General features: G+C 35.8%; 1 protein-coding gene across 4 annotated transcripts in view; it reads left to right on the top strand.

The window, feature by feature from the left end:
* The window catches only part of NCAM2 (neural cell adhesion molecule 2), a 574,592-nt gene that overhangs the window by 220,423 nt on the left and 328,698 nt on the right, over nt 1–25,471 (top strand). The gene's annotated exons all lie outside the window — the stretch shown is intronic.

Below are 25,471 nucleotides of genomic sequence, written 5' to 3'. Positions count from 1 at the left end.
AGGGAGAATGTGCCTTGTAGTTCAAAGGGATACTTTGATAAATTACCAGTGGTGTGGGGTAGGGCAGAGGAGGGGGAGAGTTGGGAGGGTGGGAAATGGGAGAAGCCACTAGACTGGATGCCAAGGTAGCTTCCATATAGGAGAAGTACAGGAGTTTACTAATACTCTACACACACACACACACACACACACACACACACACACGTTAGTATTATCAAGTGTTTCCACCAGCAATTTATTTCATAAATTGCTAAATACATTTTAAGAATCTTAAATTCTGTACTAAATAAACCTACAGATTAAATACTATTTTTAAAATTATACTTTTATTTGGATTCAGTTCCAAGGTCAACACCATCTCCTCCCCGAATACAAACTTAGCAGTTCTTGAGCCATTTCATCTAAAAAGCACAGAAACTTCTTGCTTAACAAAAGCATGTCTGACTTCCAGCAAATTATTTTTATTAGGAGAAACAAAATACTGTGGTATTTACCAGGAATTGTGACACTTCATTTATACACACACTTTATTTAATCCTTACCTTGACCATAGATTACTTACATATGCTAAGAGCCAGGACTCTAGTCCAATTCAAATCTGTCTGACCCCAGAATCCTTAGCATTTTCGATTGTGTTTCTGGAAATAGCCTTACCATAAACCGCAGTTGCACTTTTTACCACCTAATGTGTTCGTGGGAATTATTTTATTATTAGTTTTAGTTACAGAAAATAACTAGGCTAAGTATACTGAAATATGGAATACATGCTGCAGGAAAAAACAAAACAAACAACACAACAACAACAAAACAAAACAGGAAAACGGCACACGCTTTCCAGAAGAACAGCTTGGTCCAACATTGAAGTGCTGTTAGTTTGCTCTATGCTGTGGTCACTGCTTCTTTCCACATGTCCCTTTCATTTATTTCTCTCATGGAATATTGACTTCCTTTGTTCCTTATCTCCTATAGCAGCAATATACTGTCCACTGCAGCCTGAGAGTTTCTGGCCTGGCTTTACTATATGCCCCTGAGGATAGGAACTTGTCAAGTCCTGTTAACCCTGATTCCCAATTCTTTACCTCAACTACTGGCAAAGGTTTGGAAAATCTGGATCTATTGTACATTAGTGATGGGAATGTAAAATAGTACAGTCACTTGTGAAATCTGTTTGAAAGTTTCTTACAAAACTAAATGTACAAATACCCATATAACCCAATGATTTCATGCTCGGGCATGTATTCTAGAGAAATGATAGCATACATTCACACAAAACCTCTACATAAATGTCCATAGCAGGTTTATTTGTAATAGCCAAAAACTGGAATCCACCCATATGTCCTTCAAGAGGTGAATGGTTAAATAAATTGTAGAAAATACATATCAGTGAATATTAGTAATAAAAAGTAATAAACTAAACTTGCAACAATTTGGATGAATTTTTTGCAAATTATGCAGAATGAAAAAAGCCAATTCAAAAAAGTTGTATATTGTATAATTCTATTTGTCTAAAATGTTTCAAATGGTAACATTTACGAGATGAAGAACAGATTATTGGTTGTCAATTGTTAGTGACATCAGAGGGGCAAGTGAGAAGGAAATGAGTGTGAGTACAAAATGGCAAGAAGAGAGATCTTTGTGATGTTGGCAATGTTTGGTGTCATGCCTGTGACTATGGTGGTAGACATGGAAAGATGTACAGATGATAAAATTGTAGAGAGATTAATACACACGTCCATACACACGTACAAATGAATACAGGTAAACCTGGGGAAAGTTGACTAAGATAGGTGGGTCATATCAGTATATCAGTGACAATATCATGGTTGTGATACTATAGTTTTGCAAAATGTTATCACTGGAGGAATTGCACAAAATGTACGTGAGGTATTTCTATATTGCTTCATATATTGGTATGTAAATCTGCAATTATCTGTGCCTTTTTTTTTTTTTTTTTTGAGATGGAGTCTTGCTCTGTTGCCCAGGCTGGAGTGCAGTGGCGCGATCTTGGCTCACTGCGAGCACCGCCTCCTGGGTTCACACCATTCTCCTGCCTCAGCCTCCCAAGTAGCTGGGACTACAGGCACCCGCCACTACGCGGGGCTAATTTTTTGTATTTTTAGTAAAGATGGGGTTTCTGTGTTAGCCAGGATGGTCTCGATCTCCTGACCTCATGATCCGCCCGCCTAGGCCTCCCAAAGTGCTGGGATTATAGGCATGAGCCACTGCACCCGACCTATCCGTGCTTTTAAAACGTAGATCACTAACTGGTTGTCTCCTAAATTAGTGAATGAATGAATGAATGAATATTTAGTTGCCTGTTCATCTGTAAGGAATTATGACTCATCTTCTTTTTTACTTTTTAATTGATGACCTAAAATTACATTTAGATTTGCTAGATTCATTCATACCAGTTATAGCAAATAGAAAGGTGAGCATTTTTCTAATGGTAATGACATGGATAGTGTATTTAACTTCCAACGTTAATACTAAGTTTTAAGGGGGCGACTATTGACTAAAGGTTAAGCTAGAGTTTAAATTATTTTAGAGCTAAAGTCACAGTTTTTGATCGATGATTCCCAATATTAAACAGATTTATGAATTGCATTATAATATTGTTAAGTTATTTAATATACGATATATAGTTCATGATCTCTTACCAACGTACTAGGAAACTACATTGCCCAAATTCTGAGTAATGCATACTCTATCAAGAATTTTCAAGATAAAAGCACTGGGTAGATGCTATTAGGAATAATGCTTTAGAGATATGTCACATTACAGCATTTTTATGCCCTTTACACCTAAAAGGAATCCTGTTCTTCTGTCTACAGTTCTCCAAAGACTCAGGCCCATTTGAAAAACATTCTGTCAGTATTCAGGTTTTATACGAACATGGCTGCCCATTGTGTTATAATGTTATATGAACATATGGATATAACATCAACTGAAAACATAAAATAACAAGTTATACTCCAAGTACTTATAAAGAAGTACATAATCTGCTCTTTGATATCTCTTATAAAATAAAACCTGCCTAATGTAAACATACACATAGTATTTAGGGGTGATAGGAGGACGTTCCAGGCCTTCCAATCATAGACCTTTTGATCAACTCCGATCAACATAACTAAATATTTAACAACCACATTTTGACGGTTGACACTAAGTACACATTTTTTCCTTGAAACCTTTGTGATTCATTTTGGAGGACAGTACCTGAACACCAACTTCTACTTTAAGCTCAACCTGGTAAGACATAACAAAACTAAATTCTAAATGTTTATTTTCCTTGCTTCTCTGAATGAATTTCACTCATACTAAAGATGTGTAGGAAGTTGAGCTCATGGTGTTGTGTGGGTGTATTTTGTGCTTTCCACTTATTTTTGTGTAGCTTTCCAATTTTTGAGAATTACAGTCTTTCCAAGTAAAGAATTTTATGAAAAATGTTTATAGATTGAGATTGTTGAAATAAGCATGGTAATTACCCATTTTCTGCATTCTTTAGTAATGTCAGTATTTCTAAATAGCTAGCTCCATTATTCTTTCCATGATATCTCATTTTGGAGAAGCACTTATTAAATTTTGCAAAGCTTAGTGAAAACTTAATTTGAGTAGGGTCACATATGTAATATGGATGCCAGGATAATTGGCCAATTAACTGCAATGCCTTAAGATTTGATTTCTTCTTACCAATCCAAGTAATTGTCTTTAACTTCTTAGGGACTCCTAAGTGGTGTTTCCTGAGAAAATACAGGATGTGCTATCAGCACAAGGCTTTATAAGGAAGAACTACTTACAATCAAGTTTTAGACCCTCAAATATATTTGACATGTAATTTGGGCAGAGATAGTCAATAAATAACTAGTGTGTTTTGACTATGTGCTAGACATTTCTCTGGTATCAGGGGAAATAGATATATATATATTCCAGATATATATATATACACACACTATATATACACACATATGTAATATATATACATATAGGTATATATGTGTATCTAATATACTTATATGTATATATCCGTGTATATATGGTTGAACAGAGTTATTACTGCCTCAATTACGGCAACAAAAATGAAAGGGAAATTAGGATTGTCTTATTAGAAGGACTTAAACTCTGATATAATTAATTTTAGCTTAAAGTAGTACTAAAAGAAACTCTTGGCAAGTGGAGTGATGTAATCCTGGAAATATGCTGATTTTAGAAGTCTTTTGAATACATTTAGGGACATGAAATATTGAAGGTCGGAGTCTGGTACTGAAGTTTTACTGATCGTTTTATTTGTGATGATCAAAGCCTTAAAAAATTTGCGATAATGGAAATATGGTGCTGTATTGGGAGCCAACCCAGATGCTCCATGACTAGTGAAGTTATATGCATAAAATTATCTGTATTTGCATGTGCTCATCATTATGCAAAGAGTAAAGCATACTGCATCAGAACCTTTCAGAATACAATGATTTTGGCAATGCTGTATGGAACACAGTCATAGAGATGTACTCATGTTAGAGCAGCAACATTTTTGAGGTATTTGAAGAATACATATAAAGATCATTTTTAACACAGAAAGTTTACTAAATAATAATTCTTAAATGTTGCTCTAATAAATAAGAGTTCATACATGTTTTCACTCTCTTCAAGAGTATATGTGTGCCTGTAATCTCAGCACTTTGGAGGCCAAGGTGGGCAAATCTCTTGAGGTCAGGTGTTCAAGACCAGCCTGGCCAACATGGTGAAACCTCACCTCTACTAAAAACAAAAACAAAATTAGCCAGGTGTGGTGGTGAAGGCCTGTCATCCCAGCTACTTGGTAGGTTGAGGTAGGAGAATCGCTTGATCCTGGGAGGCAAAGATTGCAGTGAGCCGAGATCATGCCACTGCACTGCAGCCTAGGCGACAGAGCAAAGATTCCGTTTCAAAAAAATAGAGTAAACGTGTGTGTGTGTGTGTGTGTGTGTGTGTACATGCATGCCTGCGTGTATGCGTGTATGTTGTAAGATGTTTGATAGGGCCGGGCGCGGTGGCTCACGCTTGTAATCCCAGCACTTTGGGAGGCCGAGGCGGGCGGATCACAAGGTCAGGAGATCGAGACCACGGTGAAACCCCGTCTCTACTAAAAATACAAAAAAAAAATTAGCCGGGCGTGGTGGCGGGCGCCTGTAGTCCCAGCTACTTGGAGAGGCTGAGGCAGGAGAATGGCGTGAACCTGGGAGGCGGAGCTTGCAGTGAGCCGAGATTGCGCCACTGCACTCCAGCCTGGGCGACAGAGCGAGACTCCGTCTCAAAAAAACAAACAAAAAAAAAAGATGTTTGATGAAGATTCTTTTCATGAACAGAAAGGAAACAATATTGTTTAACTCCTTTTCCTGCCTCTTTCCACTTGGATGGGAAAATATATAAATAGTACAGTAACAAGAGAGCTAAAATTTAATATGAGCTGAATTCGAGTGCTGATAAAATATTCTTTTATAACTAAAATAGGCACTGTTTAGGAGCTTCAAGGAAAGCTAGACCTGTTCTTTCAAAGACCTGAGACAATATATTTATTAGGACTTTGGGTCTCAGTTTTACTGTACCCAAGGCAATTTTTGACATGTAATTTGGGCAGAGATAGTCAATAAATAACTAGTGGCTTTTGACTATGTGCCAGGCACTATTCTGGGCAACAGGAAAATATCAGATAGTCAAAATCCCAGACCCTTAATTATCTGGCATGAGGAGTCTCTAATATCTGGGAAAGAAAATACAACAAAAAACAGAAGAAGTAGAAAAATCACAGTGAATAAATGGAGTATGTGGGGGGAAGGGTGGATTAAAAACTAGAGCAGATGTAGGGTACTGCTGTTTTTTTGAGGGATCATAATTAATCACATTTTTTCTTCCCCTGTGAGTTACAAACCAACTGAGAAATAGACATGGAGTTGGACAGATGGAGAACAAAACTTCAGCTTTATTACTGCTAAAACTGGTTGGAAGGACATGACCTAGATACATGGCCACAATCTGGTGTTCTAGTACTTGCTCTCTGAGTTGAACTTCTCCATACAAAACTACAGCTTGCCCCAGTAGCATTACTGTGAGATTAGGGAACATAGCCAAATGCATTGTACTGTCCTTAGCCAGGGGCTGAACCACACATGCCCAGTTCCTTCTTTCTAGCTTATCAATTATATCTCATCCGTCCTGGTTATGGTGAATAAGGGGGCTTTAAGGATAGGTAGACATGTTCTTTCAATACATGGCCTTGGTGAGGATTTGAATGAGGATTTCTTTCCTCTGGAAATATGAAGATAGTTTGCTTCAGGGTCCCTTAGGTACAGGTAGGAAAACCCTGGGTAATAGGCCAGAGCTACATGACACAAATTAAAAGAAAAAAAAAAACATAAGGTCTTTAGCAAGTGTCTCCTTGTTGAAGCAGGTAACTTGGAAACCTTGGTTGAAGTTTTGTCTGTTAACTCAGGGCAAGTGATTATCTTTGGCAATCATAAACTCCCCAAAGAAACAAAGCTGTTTTGTAAACTTAGAAGGACTAGCAGTGTAATGATTGAAGGTATAAGGGGTGTACATAGCACAGGAGAAATGCTGAGGGTGCCAGGGAGTTTTTCTCTGGGTAGAAAATCCAGGTTTTTTTTTTTTTTTGAGACGGAGTCTCGCTCTGTCGCCCAGGCTGGAGTGCAGTGGTGTGATCTCGGCTCATTGCAAGCTCCGCCTCCCGGGTTCAGGCCATTCTCCTGCCTCAGCCTCCCGAGTAGCTGGGACTACAGGCGCCCGCCACCGCGCCCAGCTAATTTTTTGTATTTTTAGTAGAGACGAGGTTTCACCGTGGTCTCAATCTCCTGACCTCATGATCCACCCGCCTCGGCCTCCCAAAGTGCTGGGATTACAGGCGTGAGCCACCGCGCCCGGCCAAAAATCCAGTTTTTGCTGTAATGGTATGTGAGACAGTCAGACAAGAAGTAAAGAAGTAAACCGTATATCTGATATTTGATCACAATCATAACACACCATACCACCAGGTCTTTGCTATTGCTCAGTACAAGCGACACTTATGGAAAATCAATGCTTAGGTAAATTACGTATAGTGGTCTAAGTCTGTGCACGAACCCAAGAGCACAAAGTCCAAAAACAAGAGCGTGCAAGACAGCTCATCTGGCCCAGAAACATAGAATAAAGATTCCTAGTGAGTATATGTTACTGGTACCTAATTAATACTTGGGTATACATTTTTATTTCTCAGATTTACTTAATTATGTCTCTGTTGCAGAAGTGAAAGTTTGAAAGATGCTATAGAAATGAAAAAAATCCTAAAAACTAGTTTCTACATGTAGTAGGGAGAATTCTGAAAGTGGTTTCTCAAGATTCCCACACTTTGGTTATTCAATCAGACACGAATCTAGGTACTGCTAGGAAGGGACTTTGAAGGTAGAATTAATTAACTCAATAATTGATTTTAAACTAGGGAGATTATCCTGGATTATCCAGGTGGGTCCAGTGTAGTCACATCAGTGTTTACAAGCAGCAGAGGAAGCTTCAGTCAGATAAATGCCTCAAAAAATAATGGCAGAGGGGAGTTGATGCAGAAGAGGAGGGCGGAGGGAGTCAAAAGTAAGAGAAAGACACCACCACATCTGCTAGCATTGAAGATGGGACCGAAAACGGGATGGAGGTGACTTTGGGAAGATGACAAGAATCACAGGCTGAATGCTGGGAGGAAAATGGGAACCTCAGCCCCACAACCACATAGAACCAAATTCTGTAAACTGCCATAGAATCTCCAGAATGGAATGCATTCCTACCAGCACCTTGATTTTGGCCCTGTGCAGAGGGCTAGCTGTTCTATATTGTGCCCATACTTGTGACTCACAGAAACTGTGAAATAATAAATGGGTGTTGTTTAAGCTATTAAGTGTGTGGTCATTTATTACGGCAAAAATAGAGAACACTTTGCACAAATGTGTTTGGGATATTCTATTAGGTAGGGCTTACTTGGACTTGTGAGCATGGCCTATGAGCTGATCCAAGAGTTGTTCAGACAGTCCAGTGCATAGTAAAGTTAAGTTACCAGATTCCATCTAGCATATATTTAAATAGAAATAAGAGAATTAGCTCCCACTTTAGAGGTTTGCGACCAAGTATACTCTCAGAAAGCTCTGTTGGTGTTCACTAAGGAGGGCCACAAACTAGACAGTGAATGTTTAAGTTAAAGGTTGTGGTAGGCAGAATAATGGCCCCAAAGATGTCCATGTGTCTGGAACTGGTGATTATGTTATATGTCAAAAAATAATTAAGGTTGCCAATGGAATTATAATTGTTAATCCTCTGGTCTTAAAATAGAAAGATTATTATATAATAAAAATTAGGTGGGTCCAAGGTAACCCCAGGAGTCCTTAAAATAGTTTGAGTGAGATATAACTATGGAAGAAAGGCAGAGATGTGCATTTACTGACTTTGAAGACTGGAAAGAGGCCTCTATAACCTGGAGAAGGCAAGGAAGTGAAATCTCTCCTAGAACCTTCAGAAAGGAACACAGCCCTGCTGGCACTTTACTTTTAACCCTTTAAGCTGGGCGCAGTGGCTCATGCTTGTAATCCCAGCACTTTGGGAGACCGAGGTGGGCAGATCACCTGAGGTCAGGTGTTCAAGTCCAGCCTGACCAACATGGTGAAACCCTGTTTCTACTAAAAATACAAAATTAGCTGGGCGTGGTGGCACATGCTTGTAATCCCAGTTACTTGGGAGGCTGAGGAAGGAGAATCACTTCAACTCGGGAGGTGGAGGTTGCAGTGAGCTGAAATCGTGCCATTGCACTCCAGCCTGGGCGATGAGAGTGAAACTGTGTCTCAAACAAATAAATAAGTAAACAAAATAAAAAATAAGTAAATGAAAATTTTACCCCAGTGAGACTTGTGTCAGACTTCTGACATATTTCAAATACAAATTACAAATTTGTGTTTACCAAGCTTGCCCAACCTGTGGCCCACGGGCCACATGCAGCCCAGGATGGCTTTGAATGCAGCCCAACACAAATTCATAAACCTTCTTAAAATGTTATGAGATTTTTTCTTTGCAATTATTTTTAGCTCATCAGCTGTTATTAGTGTTAGTGTATTTTATGTGTGGCCCAAGACAATTCTTCTGATATGGCCCAGGGAAGCCAAAAGATTAGACACCCCTGGACTTGAAAGCCACCAAGATTGTGATAATTTGCTTCAGCAGCAAATAGAAAACTAATACAAAAGCAAGTTGGCTTAAGTACAACTTAAATTGTTTCCACTCAATTTAAAACATTTACAGTCACATGACAGTGTTTTAGTCAACCATAGACTGCGTATATGATGGTAATCTCAGAAGACTATAATGGAATGAAAATTTCCAATCACCTAGTGACATTATAGACTTTATTACATCATAATGAAAACACATTATTCATGTGTTTGTGATGATGCTGGTGTAAACAAAGCTACTGTGTTGCCAGTCAATAGAAGCATAGCACATACCTTTATGAATACTGCATAGTACTTGATAATGATGATCAATGTCTTTGTTATAGGTTTAGATATTTACTACACTATAATTTTATCATTATTTTAGAGTGTACCTTTTCTACTTGTTAAAAAAAAAGTTAACTGTAAAACAGCCTCATGCTGGTCTTTCAGGAGGTATTTCAGATGGCAGTTACTATAGGAGATGAAAGCTCTATGCTTGTTGTTGCCCCTGAAGACCTTCCAGTGGGACACGGTGTGGAGGTAAAAGACAGTGATATTGATAATTCTGATTCTGATCCTAGGCTAATGTGAGTGTTTGCATCACAGTTTTTAAAAAAAAGATTAAACAGTTAAACCTAAAGAACTTTAAAAGTATTGGGCCACTGCACTCCAGCCTGGGCGACAGAGCGAGACTCCGTCTCAAAAAAAAAGAACTTTAAAAGTAGAAAAAAATCTTACAGAATAAGGTTATGAAGAAAGAAAACATTTAAGTACAGCTGTACAATATGTTTGGGTTTCAAGCTATTACGAAAGTCAAAAAGTTAAATAAAAACACCTTTATAAAGTAAAAAAAGTTACAGTAAGCTAAAGCTAAATTATAATTAAAAATAAAAATATTTTTTATAAATTGTAGCCTAAGTATACAGTGTATATAAAGTCTACAGTAGTGTATAGTAATGTTCTAGGCCTTCACGTGCACTCACCACTCATTCATCCAGTCACCCTCAGCAACTTCTAGTCCTGCAAGTTCTATTCATGGTAAATGTCATATATTCAGGTGTATCATTTTTTCTTAATTTTTGTACTATGTTTTACTGTACCTGTTCCATGCTTAGATATTCAAATACTTACCATTGTGTTATGATTGGCTGTAGTATTCCATACAATAATATGCTATAAAAGTTTGTAGTCTAGGGGAAATAGACTGTACCATATAGCCTAGGTTTGTAGTACGCTATAGCATCTAGGTCTGTGTAAGCAAATTCTATGATGTCACATAATGATAAAATTACCTAAGGACACATTTTCCAGAAGGTATCTCCATCATTAAGCAATTCATGACTGTATTTAGTTCAGTTCCTTCAGTGAACTATTCCTCTTATTTCATCCCTTTCATGTATTCTACTCTACCTCCTAAATCTATTTCAATTCCAATAATTCTTCAAAATCATACTCCTATGTATTTCATAATTTAATGTGCCCATGAATCACTTTCTTATTACGGTAGAATGTAAATTCTGATTCAAACTGGGGTGGGGCCTTAGATTCTGCATTTTTTATAAGCTGCTGGTACACAAAGCATACTTTGCTATCCTGAGCTGATAAGATTGCCACAGGTGGCACTAAAGGCATAACTTGTTTTATTACACCTTGCTAATATTTCATATTTTAAAAATTGAATTTTTATGGCAACCCTGCCTTGAGTAAGTCTGTCAGTGCTGTTTTTCCAGGAGCATGTACTCACCTCATGTCTCTGTGTCATGTTTCAGTAATTCTTACAATATTGCAAACTTTCTCACTAATGTATCTGTTATGGTGATCTGTGATCAGTGATCTTTGAAGATAAAATTGTAGTTGTTTTGGGGCACCACGAACTGCACTCATATAAGACGATGAATCCTTCAGTAAATGTTGTGTGTTCCTACTGCTTCATTCATTGGCCATTCCCTTATTTTTCTCGTCTCCCTATTCTCCAACACATAATAATATTGAAATTTGGTCAATTACCACCCCTACAATGGCCTCCAAGTGTTCAAGTGAAGGAAAGAGTCAAACAGTTCTCTCAATTTAAAACAAAATATAGGAGTGATTCACCAAATTTCCCAGGAAGTCATGTGAAAAGACAAGATAGGCTGAAAGCTATCCTCTCATTTCAAACAGCCAAGTTGTTAATGAAAAGGAGAGTTATTGGAGGAAATTGAAAATGTTACTCCATTTAACAGTTGTGTGAAAAGAAGGAAAAACAGCTTTATTGCTAATACAGAGAAAGCTTTATTAGTCTAGCTAGAAGACCAAACCACTGGTAATATTCCCTTAAGCCATTGCCTAATCCAGAGCAATACCCTAGTATTATTCAATTTTGCAAAGGCTGTGGGAGCTAGAGAAGAAAAAGTTCGAAACTAGCAGAGGCTGGCACATGGAATTTTTAAAAAGAAGCCATATTCATAAAAGTGTTAGGTGAATTTGGAAATAGTGATGGAGAAGCTGCAGCAAGTTATCCAGAAGATCCAGATAGGATCATTGATGAAGATGGCTACAGTAAACAACACATTCTCAATGTAGGTGAAATAACATTCTATTGGAAGGAGATACCATCTATGTGACTTTCATAGCTACAGAGAAGTAAATGCCTGGCTTCAAAGCTTCAAAGGACAGATGTCTCTCTTGGTGTGGGGCAGGGGGTGGCTAATGCAGCTGATGACTAATTTGAAGCCAATGCTTATTTACCATTTTGAAAGTGTAATGCCCTTAAGAATTATGCTAAATCTCCTCTGCCTGTGCATATAAGTGGACCACCAAGGCCTGGATGACAGCACATAGCTTTATAACATGATGTACTGAATATTTTGAGCCTACAGTTGAGACCTACTACACAAGAAAAAAGATTCCTTTCAAATATTACTGATTATTAATTGACAGTGAATCTTGTCACCCAAGAGCTCTGATGCAGATGTACGAGAATGTTGTTTTCATGTCTGCTAAAACAACATCCATTCTACAGTTCATGGATCAAGCAGTAATCTCAACTTTCAAGTCTTATTATTAAAGCAATACATTTCATAAGGCTATAGCTTTTATAGATAGTGATTCCTCTGATGGATCTGGGCAAAGTAAATTGAAAACTTTCTGGAAAGGATTCACCACTCTACATGCCATTAAGAATGTTTGTAATGCATGGGAAGAAGTCAAAATGTCATTAGTAACAGGAGTTAGGAATAAGTTGATTCCACCTTTCATGGATGACTTGAGAGGTTCCAAATATCAGTCAGAAGGTAACTTCAGATGTGGTGGAAATAAAAAGAGAACTAGAGTAAAAGTGGAGCATGATGATGTGACATAAGACTTGCTGCAATCTTATTACAAAACTTTAACAAACAAGGATTTTCTTCCTATGGATGAGCAAAGAAAGTGGTTTCTTCAGATGGAATCTACACCTGGTGAAGATGCTATGAACATTGTTGAAATGTGGCAAAGGATTCAGAGTATTACTAAAACTTAGTTGATAAAGCAGCAGCAAGTTTTGAGAGGAATGACTCTCATTTTCAAAGAAGTTCTTTTTTTTTCTTTTGTAAAATTTTTTTTTATTGTACATTAAGTTTTAGGGTACATGTGCACAATGTGCAGGTTTGTTACATATGTATCCATGTGCCATGTTGGTATGCTGCACCCATTAATTCGTCATTTAGCATTAGGTATATCTCCTAATGCTGTCCCTCCCCCCTCCCACCACCCCACAACAGTCACCAGAGTGTGATGTTCCCCTTACTGTGTCCATGTGTTCTCATTGTTCAATTCCCACCTATCAGTGAAAACATGCAGTGTTTGGTTTTTTGTCCTTGCGATGGTTTACTGAGAATGATGGTTCCCAGTTTCATCCATGTCCCTACAAAGGACATGAACTCATCATTTTTTATGGCTGCATAGTATTCCATGGTGTATATGTGCCACATTTTCTTAATCCAGTCTATCGTTGTTGGACATTTGGGTTGCTTCCAAGTCTTTGCTATTGTGAATAGTGTCGCTATAAACATACGTGTGCATGTGACTTTATAGCAGCATGATTTATAGTCCTTTGGGTATATACCCAGTAATGGGATGGCTGGGTCAAATGGTATTTCTAGTTCTAGATCCCTGAGGAATCGCCACACTGACTTCCACAATGGTTGAACTAGTTTACAGTCTCACCAACTGTGTAAAAGTGTTCCTATTTCTCCACATCCCCTCCAGCACCTGTTGTTTCCTGACTTTTTAATGATCGCCATTCTAACTGGTGTGAGATGGTATCTCATTGTGGTTTTGATTTGCATTTCTCTGATGGCCAGTGATGATGAGCATTTTTTCATGTGTTTTTTGGCTGCATAAATGTCTTCTTTTGAGAAGTGTCTGTTCATGTCCTTTGCCCACTTTTTGATGGGGTTGTTTGTTTTTTTCTTGTAAATTTGTTTGAGTTCATTGTAGATTCTGGATATTAGCCCTTTGTCAGATGAGTAGGTTGCAAAAATTTTCTCCCATTCTGTAGGTTGCCTGTTCACTCTGATGGTAGTTTCTTTTGCTGTGCAAAAGCTCTTTAGTTTAATTAGATCCCATTTGTCAATTTTGGCTTTTGTTGCCATTGCTTTTGATGTTTTAGACATGAAGTCCTTACCCATGCGTATGTCCTGAATGGTATTGCCTAGGTTTTCTTCTAGGGTTTTTATGGTTTTAGGTCTAACATGTAAGTCTTTAATCCATCTTGAATTAATTTTTGTATAAGGTGTAAGGAAGGGATCCAGTTTCAGCTTTCTACATATGGCTAGCCAGTTTTCCCAGCACCATTTATTAAATAGGGAATCCTTTTCCCATTTCTTGTTTTGTCAGGTTTGTCAAAGATCAGATAGTTGTAGATATGCGGCATTATTTCTGAGGGCTCTGTTCTGTTCCATTGATCTGTGTCTCTGTTGTGGTACCAGTACCATGCTGTTTTGGTTACTGTAGCCTTGTAGTATAGTTTGAAGTTAGGTAGTGTGATGCCTCCAGCTTTGTTCTTTTGGCTTAGGATTGGCTTGGTGATGCGGGCCTTTTTTTGGTTCCATATGAACTTTAAAGTAGTTTTTTCCAATTCTGTGAAGAAAGTCATTGGTAGCTTGATGGAGATGGCATTGAATCTATAAATTACCTTGGGCAGTATGGCCATTTTCACGATATTGATTCTTCCTACCCATGAGCATGGAATTTTCTTCCATTTGTTTGTATCCTCTTTTATTTCATTGAGCAGTTGTTTGTAGTTCTCCTTGAAAACGTCCTTCACGTCCCTTGCAAGTTGGATTCCTAGGTATTTTATTGTCTTTGAAGCAATTGTGAATGGGAGTTCACTGGTGATTTGGCTCTCTGTCTGTGATTGGTGTACAAGAATGCTTGTGATTTTTGCACATTGATTTTGTATCCTGAGACTTTGCTGAAGGTGCTTATCAGCTTGAGGAGATTTAGGGCTGAGACAATGGGGTTTTCTAGATATACAATCATGTCATCTGCAAACAGGGACAGTTGGACTTCCTCTTTTCCTAATTGAATACCCTTTATTTTCTTCTCCTGCCTGATTGCCCTGGTCAGAACTTCCAACACTATGTCCAATAGGAGTGGTGAGAGAGGGCATCCCTGTCTTGTGCCAGTTTTCAAAGGGAATGCTTCCAGTTTTTGCCCATTCAGTATGATATTGGCTGTGGGTTTGTCATAGACAGCTCTTATTATTTTGATATACGTCCCATCAATACCTAATTTATTGAGAGTTGTTAGCATGAAGGGTTGTTGAATTTTGTCAAAGGCCTTTTCTGCATCTATTGAGATAATCATGTGGTTTTTGTCTTTGGTTCTGTTTATATGCTGGATTGCATTTATTGATTTACGTGTGTTGAACCAGCCTTGCATCCCAGGGATGAAGCCCACTTGATCATGGTGGATAAGATTTTTGATGTGCTGCTGGATTCGGTTTGCCAGTATTTTATTGAGGATTTTTGCATCAATGTTCATCAAGGATATTGGTCTGAAATTCTCTTTTTTGGTTGTGTCTCTGCCAGGCTTTGGTATCAGGATGATGCTGGCCTCATAAAATGTGTTAGGGAGGATTCCCTCTTTTTCTATTGATTGGAGTAGTTTCAGAAGGAATGGTACCAGTTCCTCCTTGTACCTCTTTCAAAGAAGTTCTACTGTGGATAAAATGCTATCAAAAACATTGAATCCTATAGAGAATTATTTTGTGAAACAGAGTCAATGGATGCACCAAACTTTATTGTTGTCTTATTTTAAGAAATTGGCACAACCACCTCAATCTTCAGTAACCACTGTCTGATCAATCTGCAGCCATGAACGTTGAAGCAAAACCCTCCACCAGTAAAAAAAAAATATGACTTGTTGAGGTTTAATGATTGTTAGTATTTTATAGCAACAAAGCATGTTTTAATTAAAGTATGTACATTTTTATTTTAGACAAAATGCTATTGTCCACCTAATAGATTAATGTAAAGTGTCAGCATAACTTTTATTTGCACAGGGAAACCAAAAATTTGTGTGACTCACAGTTTTGTGATACATACTTTAATGCCAAGGTCTGGAACCTAACTTGCAACGTCTCTGACATATGCCTGTACCTTCAGCCTGCCAAATGATTCCTACTGAGGCATCTCTATATATGTTAAGAAGTGGCTAATAATATGTGTATATATAATTTTGTTAACCACTTCTTAAATCTAAGTTATATATATAACATATAACTATATTAAATATATGTGTTATATATATATTAACAAAGACTCACTCTTGGAAAATTATTATGTAAACTAGAGACTCTAAATTTCTAACTTCCATATTGAGGAAACAATAATTGAGAACTTAAGTAACATTATCAGGATTAGATTTGCTTATGATAATCTCCAAAACATTGCTCCTCAAAGTACCCACAGTACTAAGAAAAAATGCTTGGGTACTTTCCTGTCTTGTTTACAAAACAAACTTCTTGATAATTAGTGGTTAGTCTCTAGGAAAATGTACTGAGACATGAAAATTTCTTCTGTGTTGTACCTTTTTAATTTATGAGTTCTCCAGTATTCAATACCAATTACAAGACCAAATGAATCTGTCTGATAGTCTGACTTAGTGCAAAGATCATCACTTCCTTTTGAAATTCAGAATTCAGTATTTACACAGTCATCATCCCCAAGGAGAGGTACAGTTAGATGGTGGTTTAAGGAATAACTTTCTGGTAATTCCTAGAGATTATTTAAATAACGCCACGCACACCACTCAGTTTATTCTCTCTGTCACTCATCCTTCTTCCAGGTAATTCACATGATTTTGCTTGAGTCTCAACCCAAGATTTTCATTATTTTCAATCATAAAGGGGCTTTTAAAAAGCAGTATTTATGTTAGAACGATTTATATTTCTTTGGTTCTGTACCCATTAATGGGATTGCTGAGTCAAGTGGTAGTTCTGAGTTCTTTGAGAATTCTCCAAACTGTTCTCCACAGTGGTTGAACTAATTTACATTCCCACCAGCAGTATGTAAGTGTTCCCTTTTCTCTGAAACCTTGCCAGAATCTGTACACCAAATCCTGGTGACACGCAGTTTAATCATGTAACAAACATACACGTACACCCCCTGAACCTACAATAAAAGTTGGAAGAAAATAAATACATAAAAAGCGGGATTTAAGTCTCATTCCAGACCCTAAAACAGAATCCCTGGTGGTAGACCTAAAGCATTATTTTTGTTTGTTTTTGAAAGCTCTCCAGATGATTCTGTTAGTCTGTCAGCTCAGGGTTGAGGTTCCGAGGTCTGTAACATCACTGCCTAATACAGTAACCACTAGCCAAACGTTCACATGGAACACTTGATGTTTCAGAGCTTGAATTGAGATGTTCTATAAATGCAAAAGTGTACCAAATTTTGAAGATTAATATTAAAAAAAGAATGTGAAATATCTCATTTTAATTTTGATCATCGATTGACATACATAAGTTTTATATACTTGGTTAAATAAAATATTTTGTTTAATTTCTCTTATTTATTTTTATTTTATTCATGTAGCTACTAGAAATTTTAAAATTATATATGTGGCTCACACAGCCTGTCTGAGATTTCTATCCAGGACTGGTCTATAAAGGCATATACTTGTCTAATTCGTTAACTCACAGAGCACCTCTTTCCTCTGCTGTTATTTCACTTTTCCTTTTAACACACTTCAATGTGCTGGATGCTCAAGTCATCCTCCTGCTACTTTAGTGAATAGTTTTACATCAGGTAAACCAAATCAGCTAACAAAGACGTCTCCAGACCATTCTCTACAGAAATTATATTCTTCTTATTTCTGAAGTAATATGTGAGCTCTGAAAATGATAATGTCATTATGTATTTCATTGTTGATGGTCATTAGAGTTTCACTACATAAGTGAGCATGATACACACCAATACTCTAAAAGAAAGTGTTGCAGGAGAAATCCTCCTTCCAAAAATAATAATTCAAGAAATAGATTTGTAAGTACTGGTGAAGGAAAAGTAGAAATATATAACCTCCTTTATTTTGGAAAATGTTCGTAGCTTCCTGTGTGTGAGAGGAATATGACAATCTGTGATTATTTATACAGTAACTATATTTGTTTTTCCATTCTCTTCTTCATCTGCCTTTTGATTTCTTCTACATATTTCATTTTATTCATATTATAGAGGATGGGGGAATATAAAGCCTTCAAAACTGTATTTTATCTAGTGAGCTGGACAGATTATTTTACCCTTTTTAGGGTACATAGGAAGGGATTTCCCCCTGAGCCAGTTCACTTTCACTGTATGAGAAAATCTAAAAAAAAAATTATAAACTCTTTAATTCTATTTTTCATTCATTTTCTGGACTCTTTCTTTGGAACATGCTGTTTTATTGATCCACATGAACCCTGGCTTTTATTAGTAGTATCTATATGTGTCATTACTTTTAATATTCCTTTTAAAAAAACGATAATTTTTATAATGAATCCATAAAATCTTGAAGATTTTATTTTTCATATTTTTATTAAAAACCAAAATTATGTACATTCTGGGAATGTATGTATGTGTGTATATACACACATACACACGTATATATACATAAACATACACATATATAAACATACTACACATACCTATATACTATATATGACATATATAGCTAATAGGTATATGACTAATATGTGACTAGTACACACAGCACACACACACATACACACACGTGCACACACACACAAATTTATCATGGTTCTCCAGAGAAATAGAACCAATAGCATGTGTATGTGTATACACACTTACCTACATAGACACCTACATATACATGTATACACCCATACATACAAACAAACACACATAGCACACACACACATAGAGAGATTTTGAGGAATTTATATAAAGGATATATATATATATAGAGAGAAATATACATATATAAATATGTATATATAAATATGAATATATGTACCAGGTCTCACAGCCACATGAGTTAATTCCTTTGTATATATAATATATAATGTATAAAATAATAAATATATAAAGAAAATAATATATATAAAATTATATAATATATATTTATATATTAGATATACTTCTATATATTAATATATGTGAAGGAATTAACTCAGGTGGCTGTGAGAGTTGGCAGTTGTGAAATCTGTAGGGTTGTCTGTCATGTTGGAAACTCAGACAAGATTTTTATGATACAGTCTTGAGGCAGAAATATTTCTTTAGTGAGAAACTTCAGTTTTGCTCTTAACACCTTCAATTGATTAGATAGGTCCCACTCACATTATTGAGAGTAATTTCCTTTACTTAAAGTTGAATGTAAATGTTAATAACATATTCAAATGACATATCTTCACAACAACATTTAGACTTGCTTTTGATTAAAAAATTGATACCATAGCCTAGCCAAATGGATACATAAAATTAAGCATGTAATTATATGCATATATATGAATGACTTTATTCAGTGTGAACAATTTATAATACAATGACTATATTCTGAAGTGATTAAGAGCCTCACAAGATAAAGTGAGTAGTTATCTTAATTTTTCATGAAAATCTCATATATATGTGTGTATACACACACACACACACACACACACAGACATATATGTTTGGAGAGACAGTGATGAAGTCTTTAAGAAGCCAGTGGAGTACTGAATCCATCCCTCCAAGGCATGCATACATAATTCAACGCCCTCATTCTGTAAGTTATGGAACCTCTATGGTAATACAATTAAAATGAATTCTAATTTTTATATATTTTAGTAAACTTTGTAATAGTATAATACTGTTGGAAGTAGACTCATTAACTAGAATGCAAAATTTTGTGTCATTTACAATTTTTTTAAAATATGTCCAACTTGAAAGTGAAAATTTAATATACCTGTATAATTGTTGGTAAAATCACGTTTTTGGAATATATCAGTTAAGATGCATAGAATACACACAAGTACTAAAGGAGATGTTATTTTGAAACACTCTATAGGTACAGATGGAGCTACCCTACTACCTTGGGGGAAAGGACATAGTATGAATTGAGTTCATTTAGTTTAAAAGCTCTAAATTTTCATGACTTACCTCTCCATAGAAACATCATGATTACATTATGTAGTATACATTGGACTATAGAATAGTTATGTATTTTTGATACAGTCTTACTATAATGAAATGTCAATTAACTTTTATGTATTTGATCTCCTATCGATATATTTACTATATTTGGTTTCCAGCTTTATATTGATCCCCTCTATGCTTGGCTATTTCTATTCATTTTGACATGTTTCTTCAGTGTCACTCACTTTTTAACCCTTTGCCTTTACTGAAGTTAGATTTTGTAGCAGTGAGCAAGTTAATAAATAGATCTGAACACATGTAATTGTATTCACTAAAACATTAAATTTCGTTATATCTTGGTAATGCCTGTAAAAACACATCATAAAATCTTTTTCATTAATGCCAATTGCACAAAAACTAATTGAGTGAATACGGTGGAATGAAAATATAATGAACTAATTGGCATGCAAATCGTTAGGAAGATGAACCTGAAAGATTTAAAAATGGAATAGGTTCAAATTTCTATTAAAGGAAAACTTTATATTATACATATTTAGGCAGAATCCCATGTATTTTCTATATCCTCATGAAAAATGAGAAAAACTGTAGGGAGGAGAACATCACACACTGGAGCCTGTCGCAGGGTTGGGGGGCTAGGTGAGGGATAACATTAGGAGAAATACCTAATGTAGGTGACAGGTTGAACACCATGGCACGTGTATATCTATGTAACAAAATTGCACATTCTGCACATGTACCCTAGAACTTAAAGCACATGTACCCTAGAACTTAAAGCATAATAAAAAGTAACAATTAAAAAAATTATGAACACTCTAAATATCCCTTCCCTGTCCCTTTTTACTGAAATTTATTGACATTTAGCAATCAGGTTTTTTTTACCATTAATTAAGGTGTGATGCTGTGAAGCAGGGAAAAAACAAAATCCCCTGGTAAACGTGGATTTGAGTCCCTCTTCTGGTAGAGACCGACTGTGAGGTCACAGGCAGCTCACTTACTCTTTGTCAGACTCTAAGAAAGGTAATTTTATAAAAATGAGGAAAATAACATTTTCCATCGAGCTGTGATTTAAAACAATGTATAATTATTTGCATACAATAAATATTCAATAAGTGGAAGCTATACTATTAGATATATAAATGACACACTTATATTGTTGATGTTGCCTGAATACATAAATGCATAGAATATAGTTCATGTCCTGGCATACCAAATTATCTATCGTATAATCCCCTCTGCTTAGTGCTTTACATGTAATATTAATGCCCATAAAAACTTTGATGAGGTAGGATGATTATCCGCAATAATGATAAAGTAACTGGTGTTCAGAACTGCCAAGCAACTCGAATCCCTTCAAACGGAAGTCAAGATTCGCATGTGAGAAGGTCTATATCTGTTCCTCTGCAGTGTGACATCTGCTTCTTCCAAACTACTGAACTTATTCATTTAAATTTTATCAGTGTCTGAAAGATCACCAAATCTAATGCTTTTGTTTCTGGTTTTGGTTTTGTTCTGTTTTGTTTTAAATTGTCTGGGTGGGGTGGCCCACACCTGTAATCCCAGATATTTGGGATGCTGTGGGGGGAGGATCATTCGAAGCCAGGAATTTAAGACCAGCCTGGGAAACATAGTGACATCCAGTCTCTTAAAAAAAAAAATCTTAAAAATTATCCAGGCATTGTGGTGCTTGCCTATAGTTCCAGCTACTTGGAAGGCTGAGGTGGGAGGATCACTTGTGCCTAGGAGTTAGTTGGAGGCTACAGTGAGCTATAATGGTGCCACTGCACTCCAGCTTCAGTGATAGAGTGAGACCCTGCCTCAAGAAAGTAAATTAAATTAAAAATTAAAAAATAAACTAAGTAAGAAATTGTATTTTATCTCAGGGAGGCACTGAGCACTCTGAAAGCACTTTTTTTCTCTTTCTTTTTTTTTTTTTTTTTTTTAACATTATGGTATTTGACATGCCCTTGGATTTCCTCCTCTTTCCCTGGAAGTTAGATCAGTTTGTTGTGATAATGCATGCTGTGGTAAAAAGATAATGAATTATAGAAACAGACCCGCGTTAGAATCCTATGATCTTGAGCAAGACACATGCTTCTGAAACTTGTTTTCTCATCAGTGGATAATAATGACACCTATCTTGCAGGGATAGTATAAAGCTTAAATGGATAACATTTGTCAAGCATCTAACATCATTCACATCACGACATATCACTTCAAAATTTGGTTACATCACATTACATACTTATTTTTGAGATTGTGGCCACAAGGTATATGGGTTTTCTGAAGTTCTGCCATGGAACCTTTTTCACCCTGTATATTTTATTTCTGAGGTAAATTTCATCCACACTCGTGTTTATAAATATTATTTTATTATTAGGCTACCCATAATCATTCTACTTTTTTGATCCAGATACATCTTTCTCTTCCTCACTGCCTACTTGACTGTTACATTCGTCTCTGTTCTGTTTCCTCTGTTTTATGTCTATTCTCTACCCTTTTCTCAAAATATCCTCTTAATGTATATATTTTATCTTAACAAATACAGTTCAAAATTATCAGTGAATATTCATTGCTACCCAAAAGACTGAAAGTCAGATATATGACTTTTATATATGAATATATGATAATATGACCTTTATATATGAATATATATATATATATTCAATTTATTTGAGAGTACCTGTGCAACCTATCTTCCTAATTTATCATAACATGTACCTCTCCTGCAGAGGAGCAGAACTGTTTGTTATTTATCCAAAATATTTTGCCCAAATCCTGAATTGCTGGCTACATTTTAAACAGTAGACTTTAAAAAAATAGTCTACTGTTTCTGAAATTAAACCCATTATTCAAAGACTAATTCTGATTTTACCCTATAACTAAAGTTATTAAAGCTCCTTCTAAAGAGAATGGTGTCTTCCTTATACATGTTTACTTCTTACATACTCCGTTGATAATTTGTGTGGATTATTATTCTCATTTTCCTTTTATTTTATGCAACACACATATATGCATAGTCATTTAGCACTCTTAGTCCTCTTACTATTTACTAAACTGCCTTGATCAAATGTCATATTGTGTTGAATCACCTTTACATAATTTGTTACATGATTTTTCATTCTATAAATATAAAATTTAATTAGGAAATTTCTAGAATCACAAAAATATCCATGCAGTAAAAACAGATTCAATAACATTTAGTATTTTTAAGAGATTTACTCTTATTTTTCGGATTTTTTCATTTCATATCTGTGAGAACCATTATACATGGTCAATACTATGCTTTAAAACTCGTTACTATCTAGTTGTATTTTCTATAATAAAGTATTTCTTTTCCAATGTGTCACAAAGCTTATGATTTCAGGTTATATAAAGGAAATGGTGAATAAATTGCAAGGAAAATATTACTCTTCTTTCTTTCAAGATAAATATGCATATTTCCATTCAGTAATCGCCAACATAGAGAGTGCCAGAATTAGATTTTTGTGAGCCATGCAGTGCCCTTAAGAATTTATAAAACAGGGAAACATAAAGTTTGAGTGAGTGCACCATGCAGTGTTATGTGATATATAGCAGATTTTGTCAGTACTGTGGAAGCAGCCTTGCTCTGAAAGTTCTTTTCCGACTAGAGTTTGATTGAAGCACATGACTGAAAGAGAAAACAGTTATATTAGTAAAATTCAGAAGTCAATGCTTTATCTCAAAACACTGCCAAACTGCATACAATATAAACAGAGATAAAGTGACATGCCTAAGATGAATAAAACATCATCTAAAAACAGAAAATAAAGCAGAAAAAGCATTTGCAATCATCACATTTCAAACACAATTGGAGAGGCCTGAAAGATAGTCCATATGAAAGAGAAAGCAATCACAGAACACAGTGCATGGCAAGGTGGGGAGTGGGAGGCCCAGAGCTCTCTAGAACATTTATTATCATTGTAGAGCTCAGAAAGTACTTTTCTTATGAAGCCACTGACACTCGGTTTTCAATCCAGCCATATAAATGTGCAGCAATTTGAGAGTCAGCACAGAATGTTAAAGACAAAATTTTCCCCCATGAGTGTTATCAAATACTGCAAAGTCTTTAAGACTTGAAGGTTTTTCACATTTCCACACTCCTGTGAATAAGAAAGAAATTTCTCCGAAAAAGAAAAGCAATTTTGTTTGCTGTGAGAGTTAGCGAATGGCCCTCCATTCTGCTTCAGATGTTACTGTATTTCCACTGTGCTTAAGATGTCTTTGTTTTATCCTAAATATACAAAATATTTAAAGATAATCCAGGTAGAATATAAACAAATATGTAGATACTATTCTTTTATCCATATCTTGTACTTTCAAATAGCTGTCCATCACCAATGAATTGTTTTAAATAATTTTTTGTACAAAATACTTGTAATCATTGCAAAAACACATATAAATATATGTTAAATATGTTTTTAGAGGTAATATAAAACTTTACCTCAATTTCACACAACAGTCCTCATTTTATATTATGTACATTCATTAAATCCCAAATAAAATTAATATAAAGAGAATATTATCTATACAGTGGCAATATTTGGTAAAGTTTCATTTGTAATATATGATTAGCAGACAAAGACTGAACCTGAGCACATGCCCTTATATTGGGAAGGCTACTGTAAAATCAATAGATTTTAATGTTGTATGTAGAACCATTGTCCATAGCATTCCTCTTAGCAATTGTAAAACCATTAAAACCAGTGATGAAATAGAAAAGTTAGTTGCATATTACCTGAAAAATTATCAACTATAAAAGAAAAATAAGAACTCCGCTTCATTATATGTTAGAATGGCCTGTATGAAATGTGGGCTCCTTTCCAAATCATACAAAACAATTTACAGTTTTTGGAGAGGACTTAGAAGTACCTAGCATAAAAAACATGGAATCAACCCAAATGCCCATCAACAATAGACTGAAGAAAATGTGGTGCATATACACCATGGAATACTATGCAGCCATGGAAAGGAATGAGATCATATACTTTGCAGGGACATGGATGAAGCTGGAAACCATTATCCTCAGCAAACTAACACAGGAACTGAAAACCAAAGACCACATGTTCTCACTTAAAAGTGGGAGCTGAACAATGAGAACACATTGACACAGGGCGGGGAACAACACACACTGGGGCTTGTCAGGGGGTCGGGGAGGGAGAGCATTAGGAAAGATAGCTAATACACGCTGGGCTTAATACCTAGGTAATGGGTTGATAGATGCAGCAAACCACGATGGCACATGCTTATCCATGTAACAAACCTGCACATCCTGCACATGTACCCCGATCTAAAAAAAATACAAAAAAAAAACCAAGTACCCAACATATATTGTTTATTTTGAAGGTGATGAAATTTACATATAGGGCAGTTTATAGAATTTTTCAAAGCTCACATCATGAATTAATGTCATAGTTATATCTTGGTGTGTTAATTAAATGATGCTAAATAACTTATTACAAGGGTCAGAATATGTGTCCATATTTTATCACTAGTACTAGATATAAACCTGTTTATTTTACTTAAATTTCAGTTTTATATTCTATTTAATATCTTTATATTTACTCATAAATTTCACCTAAAATTAAAGTTGTAAATTATGCAGCAAATTAAAATTAAATTGAATTTCCAGAAATCACAGCATGTAATAAT

The sequence above is a fragment of the Hylobates moloch genome, unplaced genomic scaffold, assembly GCF_009828535.3.
Source record: "Hylobates moloch isolate HMO894 unplaced genomic scaffold, HMol_V3 SCAFFOLD_14, whole genome shotgun sequence".
Taxonomy (NCBI): domain Eukaryota; kingdom Metazoa; phylum Chordata; class Mammalia; order Primates; family Hylobatidae; genus Hylobates; species Hylobates moloch.
The sequence above is the reverse complement of the archived record's forward strand: the minus strand, read 5'-3'. Positions and strand labels throughout refer to the sequence as shown.